Source organism: Malurus melanocephalus, unplaced genomic scaffold (genome assembly GCF_030028575.1).
Source record: "Malurus melanocephalus ecotype Western Australia unplaced genomic scaffold, MMel_1.1 scaffold_557, whole genome shotgun sequence".
Taxonomy (NCBI): domain Eukaryota; kingdom Metazoa; phylum Chordata; class Aves; order Passeriformes; family Maluridae; genus Malurus; species Malurus melanocephalus.
Window position 1 is genome coordinate 378,762 of NW_026623789.1, and position 8,863 is coordinate 387,624.

Sequence of the window (8,863 nt, forward strand, 5' to 3'; positions counted from 1 at the left end):
ATTTTGCATCATACATGTAGACAAACAGGAAAAAAATAAAACCTTTCCCCTTTTCAGAATGGTTCCTGAAGCTCTGCAATGTCTTTGACCTGCAGGATCTACAGATGGGAAGAACTGCTGAAGATCAGAGTACGAGACTGTTCCTGCTGCCAGAGGCTCTATTTGTACCATGTATTTATATGAGTGTGTATTTATATAAGCCTGGTGCTCGGAAAAGGCTGGAGCCATGTGTGTTCTTAATTAGATTTGGGGGTCTGTGGGTGCAGCATCCACCCAGATTTTTGTTAACCAGGGTGGGTTCTGGGGCTGTGGGATCTGTCTGGTGCCACTCACGTGTCAGAGAGGTTGAGGAGGTGACCAGGAGGTGACCAGGGGGTGACCAGGGGGTGACCAGGGGGTGACCAGGGGGTGACCAGTGGCCTGACCTGTGTGTGGGGCGAGTGCCATCTCCTGCAGCCCCAAGGGCACTTCTGTGGGTGCACAGTGCAGACAGTCAGCTGTCTGCTGCCTCCAGGATTAGATCTGGGATTACCTCTCTGATGGGCCGTGCCATGTAATTAAAATAGTCCTGGAAGAGCAGAGAGGCAGTGTGACACCCATACACAGCTGAGTCGGGGGGCTGTGCTTGCTCACAGACCCTCTGCAGCTGAAAGCAAATCACGGATTTTACAACAGCAATTTTTCCCCTAAACATCTCCAGCGCCCCATCACATCTCCAGTGRTGGTGATATCCATCATCTTGCAGTGCCCCAGAGGTAACACTGCCTTTATCCCCAATTCTGAAAGAGGAGAAAGGGCGAGTGTTTTGCTCAAGATTAGCTGGGGAGATGCTGCTCCACTCTCCTGCCTCCAAAGGAATTCACCCAAAGCAAACTGCGGCGTGTCACTCGCACTTTGTATCGGAGATGCTGTGTCTGGGGAGGTACCGCCGTCCTTGTGAAACAACTTGGAGCTCTGGAGCGTGGGTGAACGCTTGTCGTCGTGCCAGGATGACACAAAGTCTAGAAATTATGGTGGCAATTCAGGTCATGGGATAAAGGGGGGAAAAAATGCTGTCTCAGAAGTGTCCCCGTCTGGTGTCACTGCTGGCGATTATTTAAGATGCAGGACGCGACTGTGGCAAAGATCAGGTTGTAGCTGATATGAATCATGGCTTGGAATAACACTTTTCCTTCTCACATTGTGAAAATTGCGGCGGTATGGGAAGTGAGGGAAAATGGGATTTCCCTGGAGGTTAAAGATTTTCCTTTAATCAGCTTTCATAATGTTAATTAAACGTTTGGAACAATGGCCGAGCGCTGGGATCCGCCCGCTCTTGCATAACTGTCTCACAATGCCGATTTCACTTTCGTGTTTATTTGCCAGCGTGATTCCAAGGGAGAGCTGAGCRAGGTCTCTGCACCAAGGAGCTCCTTGGGATTTGGGAAAACTCCCCTCCCTCTCCTGGGGAGAGAACACCAACTCTCCCYTCCCCAGGAGGAGCAGCCTGGAGGGGTCAAAGCACTCTGTCTGTCATCATCACCCCATCTGCAAATGGGGCTAATAAAAACTGACGGGTATTTTGAGGCTGGYGCATATAAATATCTACCCACCCATATGGAGAAAAGGGTGTGTTTATGGAGATCAGTGCATGGATGCATCTATTCCGGGTAGGTAAGGTGGATTGCAGTGTAAGGTGGATTGCAGTGCTGTTCCTTCCCTGAATTTTTCAATTTTTTCTGCAGTATAATTGCTGTGTGCCCGTGGGAGCCATCGTCCCTTCCAGCAGGGTTATATCCCTTAATATAACATCACRCACACACAGAGCTCTGGGGAGAGGAAATTTGGGGAATGGGTCCAGCCTGGCCACTTTGTTCTTCAAGTTAGAAAGGACTTGCTTCAAAAATAAGGTATTAAAAAATACAAATGTTGGACTCTATCAGAAAAAAAAAATAAATAAAAAGAAAAAGCAGTTATTATATTTTAGGTCAAAGAGTTATCTAGCTCAAGATTTTTAAATATGTGCAAAATGCAGTTTGTGCAGAAGGACCATTAATCAGCCTCTGGAAGAACTGCCTTTTCTGCCTTTTTTTTTGAGCTGCACAGATGAAAACAAAAACCGGGGAGTGCAGGGGCAGCTCCGTTTTCCCACTGTACGGACGAGAGGGACACCTCCATCCGTGTGCGGGCTCCTGCTTCCCTGGCAACGTGTTCCCATCTCTGCAAAAAGCTGTTTGAATCCGCCGAGCCACACTTTCCCTGTTGACACACGCCTTTGTCTGCTCGGAGGAGGTGCTCTGTAAACACCGGGTTTTTGTGTTTGACTGGTTCCTGATTCATTGGTTCCAAATTGGTAGCCCCGAGGCACATAGCTTTGGATTGCCTCTTCTCTCCCCACCTTTTGGAAACTTTGACCTGCTGGGATCGCAAACTGCAGGAAATCTCCGAGGCGAAGTCCCGGGTAGAGCCAGCAGTAAAAACTGAGAGTAAACAGATTAGATGTGTGTGAAAGACWTGTCAGGGGAGCCTGGGCTATCTGCTTCAGCTTCTCTGTGCCACAACAAGCAAGATAAATTTTGAGACTGATTTTGATGGCGTGAAGCTTCTTCCTTACTACAGGAATTGGCTGTGTAATTTTTATATATATATATATTTATCTTATTTTCCTCTTTGGCTGTTAGGAATCGAAACTTCTTCTTCCACACCCCTTTGATTAGCACAGGAGTGGCAGGAGGGATTTTTCCTCTCTTAGTCATTGTGGGCAACCTTTGAGCCCAGGTTTTCCACCCTGTTCCCGTCAGGGATCTGCAGAGGAGCTCACTCATGTCCAGCTGGGAGCTGTCACTCCCTTCAAAGCCCTGGCCAGCCCTGGTGTGATAAATCCATGGTGAGGTGTGTAATGCACATGGTATCAGCCCCCAATCCCACACAATTCCTGTCCCAACACGGATGAAAAAAAACAAAAGTACAAAAGAGGAAAATGTATTTCTTGGAGTTTTCAGTCGGTTTATGGAGCGGTCAARAGGGTTAGGGTTGTATTTTGGCTGTAGGTTTCACCATTCTTTCACAGGAGTGAGGTGGCAAAGCCCTAAAAGCTGAGCTGGTCCCTCCCTTGCAGATGGCAAAGTACGTTGTTAATTTACACCAAAAAAAGAAATGCAGAGTCCTCTCTACACATTTCAGGCTGAGAGAAATGAAAATGTTGTTGTTGTCAGTCTGTCTGGCTTGGGCATCACCTTCCCCAATTCCCTTTTGTTTGGTCTCTCAGTGATTCATCTCTCCATTTCACTTCTCTTTTGTTTGTTCCAATAATTGCTGGCTTAACCTGGAGGCATGAGGCTTCCTCCTGGAAACATCACCAGGCTGTCAGTCAGGCAGGAGAGGTGGTACAGCTGGTACAGTCCTTCCTCCCTCTCAGGACTCAGTGAATCATCCCTTGAATATGCAATATCACCAGGACAGGAGCCAGGATTCTCACCAGGCACATGAATTCCAGCATCTCTGGAARCATTATTTCCACGTTTTGGGCAGGCTAAGAGACAGTAAGTAAATAAGCAAGCTGTGGCATTTGCAATCTCGGTAGTTTTATTTAAAGTGACTGCCCGTGCTCGGAAATGCTTGTGTGGGTATTAAAAGCAYAAAGAGAGGAGCGTGTATCCTTGATGTGATCCTGCCCAAGGCAGCTTCATGGTATGGCCCATTTAATGCCATTGAGCAGTCCATTGAACAGTTAAGAACCCACCAGAAACAGTAACTGCCTGCTTTCCTGCTGAAAACTCATGAACCGACACATCCCAAACCCTCTCTGTTGTTGGCCTCTGGATTCCTCCCCTGGCTCTCAGTCCTGCTGTTTTCCACTGTGAAAGMCACACCATCCTTCCCTCAGCTGGGATCTTGCTCAGAAGTGTCTCCCTCCAAGGAACAGAACGATTTCCCGTGATTTCCTGGGCTGTAGGAGGGAGGCAGAGAATCAGGGAATATTCACTGCACCAGCGGGTAGTCCATGACACAGCATTTCACAGCATCCACTCACAATTTCCCTGAGCTCTGGTGTGCTGTGAATCCGATGAAACTGCCCYGGAGTGACCAAACAATGAGATTTCACTGCTGAGTGTGTGAGAGATGTAAAGAACACTGCTCCTCCTGAGCTGGAAGCACAGGTCAGCAGGGCTGTGATGGGGTTTTCTTTACTCTCATTAACACCAAGAGCCAAGACCTTTTCTGCTTTGCTTTTGTGCCAAGGTCATAGCTGCGTGTTAACCTTCATCAGTCCTTCTGATGGTAAAAGTGAGAGCAAAACACCATTAAAATTATCTTCCTATATGTTTAAACCACTCTGGCAGTGTTTGTGCCCCTGTTTATGCCACAGACCTTGGTGACCCTGGAATACTTTTATTTACGACAGCAGAAGCATCATTTCCATGGCAACATGCTTTTCAAGCTGCAGATTGAGGATTGCAATTTCCTGAGCAATAGAAGAGGCAATGGTGGATTTTTATTTTTTTTTTCCCCTAATCAGCTAGTAGCAACTTTCATGTACAAAACGACCAGCCACGACAAATCAGTTAAAAGCTACATTATCATCGAGGCAATTTGAAAGCTCAGCATGGTTAGCCTAAAAATAAAAAGAGAGTTAGATGCAGTTGTTTAATGGAAATGGAGATTGGGTGATGATATCCTCTGGTAAATTGGATTTGACGATGCTGCCTAATGAGGAGCAGAGCATTCCCTCCRCTGCAGCCACACATTATTTACAGGAAGATTAGGACAGTTATCATCCTATATGGCTTCAGACAAAGCTTTCYCATATTGGAGGAGGTGACAAAGCCTGTTTGAAAACAGTCCAGGCTGTCAGAAAAGGAATGCTGTTAACAGGGATGCTGGTTAGGACTCGTGGTTCTGGGTGCCTTTGGGGAGCATTGGGATGGATGGAGCAGCCTCCTGTGCACTCTGAGGTGCMAGCACAGCCCTGGGGACAGGAACTGAGATGGGGAAATTCCTCTCAGCAGTGCCACAGCATCGCTTCCCTACACAAAACACGTCCTCGATGGCAGTGAGTGCTGTCCCTGCGCTGAAAGGGTCACAGAGGGGCAGAAAGGGGCGATGATGTGCCCGAGGCTGCCCTGGCTGACAGTCAGAGGGGCTCCCTGGGGTCTCAGGGCACCCTCGTGTCTGCCAGAGCCATCTGTGCTGTCAGAGGAGTGTGTTTGGACTCTGGAGCTGTGCCCAGCTCAGTGCCCAGCGCTCAGGGTGCCATCACTTCTTGCTGGACAGCAGCACTTCCACAGCTGCTCCTCTCATCGTGCCTCACCAGAGGAAAAATTTAAAATACTGCCTTGAGGAATTCAGAGAAAGGTGAGGATTTTCTGCCCTGTCAGATTGCCCTTGAGAGAAAAGAAATCTCGCTTCAAATCCAGGCAGGATTTGATGCTGACCACGACAAGGTCAGGGAATTGCCACGAACCAGAACTCAGCAGCTTCACTCCTCTCTGTGTTATCAGTTACTCTGAGTTCCACGTTAGACCTCAATGGTGACACTACAGAACCATCAGAGACAAATTTTCTAAACCATGGTAGAAATAATTCCAGAGAAAATAGGTGTTGCTGCTGGGTTCCCCCGATCAAGAATTATTTAGGATGGGTAAATAAATATTGCATTACAGTCTGTAATGGTAGAAGTACACGCCACTAGGTAAAAACCATGTTCACACTCTTTTGGGGCAAATCTTCAGTCTCCAATAGTTTTGGGGYAAAATTCCACTGGTTTTGAAAGCATCAGGACAGCAGGGGTGTCTCCAGGCTCAGGGAAGCCCCAGATTTTGCGAGGTCCAGCTGGCCACGAGCAGATGCTGCTTTCAAACACAGCTTTTCCATGGCTGAGTGTTCTGGATGTTAGCTATTGGACCCAGCACGGAGTTCAATGTCAAAAKCTCCCAGGACATCAGGCACTGCAAGGAGCCCTGGTCTGGGTGACATTAAAGGTTTTTTTTTTTGACCCAAACCATCCTGTGATACTGTGACTGAAGCCACTGCATATTGATGTGCAATGCCAGCATCCCAGCACCTCCTCCCTTTGGGGTCAGTTATCAGACTTGATTTGGAGTCTGAGAGCCTGGGGTAGGAACTCAGGGAAGCCCTGAGTGGGTTCTGCCCCAGGGAGAGCTCTCAGCCTCACGCTGGCTGGCTCTGGGAGACGAGGAAGGGTTTTCAGCCCTGCTCTCATGGTTTAGACTTGAACTTGGAACTGTTTGTTTTTGCTACGCCACCCCTTCCGCCCTAGTTAATAGTCAACTTTGAAACCCAGCTTTATGTCCCATGTTTGATTTACATTTCAAATGCAGGGCCAGCAGGGCAGGCTGTCTAAATCACTTGTCAGCACAAGGGAAGGAGGTGACACAGTGGGAGGRAAACGTGAGAGGCGGCTGTGGCCCAGGATAAACGTTGGGGCAGCTGGGCCAAGCTGTYACTGGGAGAGTCCCCAGCAAGGGACAAATGCTCACCTTGCTCAGAGGCTGGGGTCTAACCCAGGCACCACACAGGGACCAGCTTGTCTCCTTTGATTTACGCTCCATTCCTCCTGCATCCTGTTTTCCTTCTCCTCTGCAGCTGTACGTGGAGGTGAGGGCTCAAAAACACCCAGCAAGAGGAGTTTCTTTTGAAACCAAAAATAGCCTGTCATGATTTTCCTTTTTTTCCTTTTTTTTCTTTTTTTTTTTTTTTTTTGTGTGGTTGGCATGTCGCAATGTCAGATTTATCACTGAACTGGCACACAGGAAACGTCTCTAATCTCCAGTTGGAGGGCACAGGGCAGGGCGAGTTCGCCGGCCACTCTGGAAAACTGTCTGGCTGGAAATATCATTTTCAGCTGCTCTTTGATGAGGTAACATCAAGGAGCACAGCGCCTGCACGCTGCACCCGCTGCCAAATGGTTTGCAGGGCCAGTCAATGCCGCATTGAGGAAAGGGGAAACGCTTGCAAAATCAGTCAAAAATGAGTTAGACGTGTTTTAAAGTGATTACCGTGCAGACTGTTTACTTGGAAGGACACAAATATGAYCAGGCTGTCCTTAGAGACCCTCTCAGGCTGATCTGATGGATGTGGTGRTGCCCAATCCTGCCCTGATGCTGTTCCCTGCACTGTGCTGTGCCTGTCTCGGCAGCAGGGTCCTGCTGGCTGCCCCTCCCTGCCCTTGTGTGTTTGGACAGCAGCACAAACCCTTCCTTTCACCTTTTCCAATCAAACACGAGGTGCCTGGGCTGCAGAAGGAGCAGCCTCTCGTGGAGATGGAGGTGGAGGAGCCAGTGTGGAGATTGGTGGGAGCATCGTGCCTCTCCAGCGAGCCCACATTCACCCATCTTCCCCAGATTTTGCTGCCTCTGTTTCTTGCAAGCATGTTCAAAACTACCTGCCAGGTTCAGCTGATGAAAATAATCCCCATAAATTCATTCACCAGCCTTTACAACTGCTGCTTAATGCTCAGTTCCTTCATAGCTGCAATTTCTCTCAGTTTATTTTAACGTGGTGCCTTGCTCTCAGTCTCACCACACACATCCTCTGTATTACCAAAAAGACACTGATGATCCTGAGCTGTTTTACCAGAAATCACATTCCTGTTGCTGTTCTTTGGCTCATTTCTCCCTCGTTTCCCTTTGCCTTCCTATTTTAAGAYGGCATGCATGACATACCTGTCAGCYAGATCCACTCAAATATTTATCCAGTAATTTAATCAGTGAATTTTATGGTACATTGCTWACTACATTGATGATTTTCTCCTCATTCACGTAGCTCGGGCTGCGGTGTRTTAGGGGGATGGAAGGCTGCAGGTTCACAGGGGTGTATGAAGTCAGCRAGGTTTATAAACCATAAAGAATTTCTGCTTTTCTCTCGCAGCCCTGAGGGTTGTGAGGAGCCCTGGCTGAGTGTTCTGCTRAGGGGAAGGGGAGAGCTGAAGGGTTGGGCATCAATGTGACCCCACAGCAGCCTCAGCTGGGGCCAACTGCCGGCACATGCCGAGGGAAAAGCAAACAGAAAAGGGGCAGAGTCCACTGGAGCTGGGAGTGAGGCATTTTACCTTTAAATTTCACAGCACACCCCCTTTTTTCACTGCCTCCTAATCCCCASTCATTCAGGAGACAGAAACTGGTCTTTCATAGGGAACAGTCCCCCCAAAGAAAGCTCTTCAGCCAATCCCAAATTCCAGGCTAGAGAAGCTTTGGGAGATACCCCAAACCTCCAGAATCTCAAATCTGACAGTGATCCCAGGCTGGAGCTCCCCAGAGCCGGGCACCAATGCTGAGCACCCCAAAGCCACTCTGCTCTGTGCCCCGGGGCTGCTGAACCCTGGCCAGTCAGCCCTTTCCTCACCTCCAAAGGGGCCTCCACCAAAGGGAGGAGTGAGAAGTAGCACCCTTTTATAGGGTGAGTAATGGCTCAGCAATATGTTCCCCCGGGGCAAGGTATGCTCCACACACCCCCGATTTCAAAAGGAGCTGGAAAAAACAAAACAACAGAGAAGGAATGAGGAACTAACTCAACACACCCTGTGGGTAGGTTCTGGCTTCCCAGGGGAGAATCAGAGTACAAACTTCCAAACAGCTTTGYCTTTTCCCTTTGCCCCTTTCCCAACCTGAACCCTCGTTTTTTTTTTTTTTTACAGGATAACTCTCTACCTTGACAAGATGAGAGAAATGTTGTATATGTGTAGATAGAGATACTTTATCACCCATTTCCATTAATTGCTATTAAGAATAGGAATAGAAATTATAATCTCCCTCTGTTGCATCCCGTGCCCAGTCTGCAGGAATCCTGTTACTTAATGTTTGAAACATCCCATGGATGGATGGATGGATGGATGGATGGATGGATGGATGGATGGATGGATGGA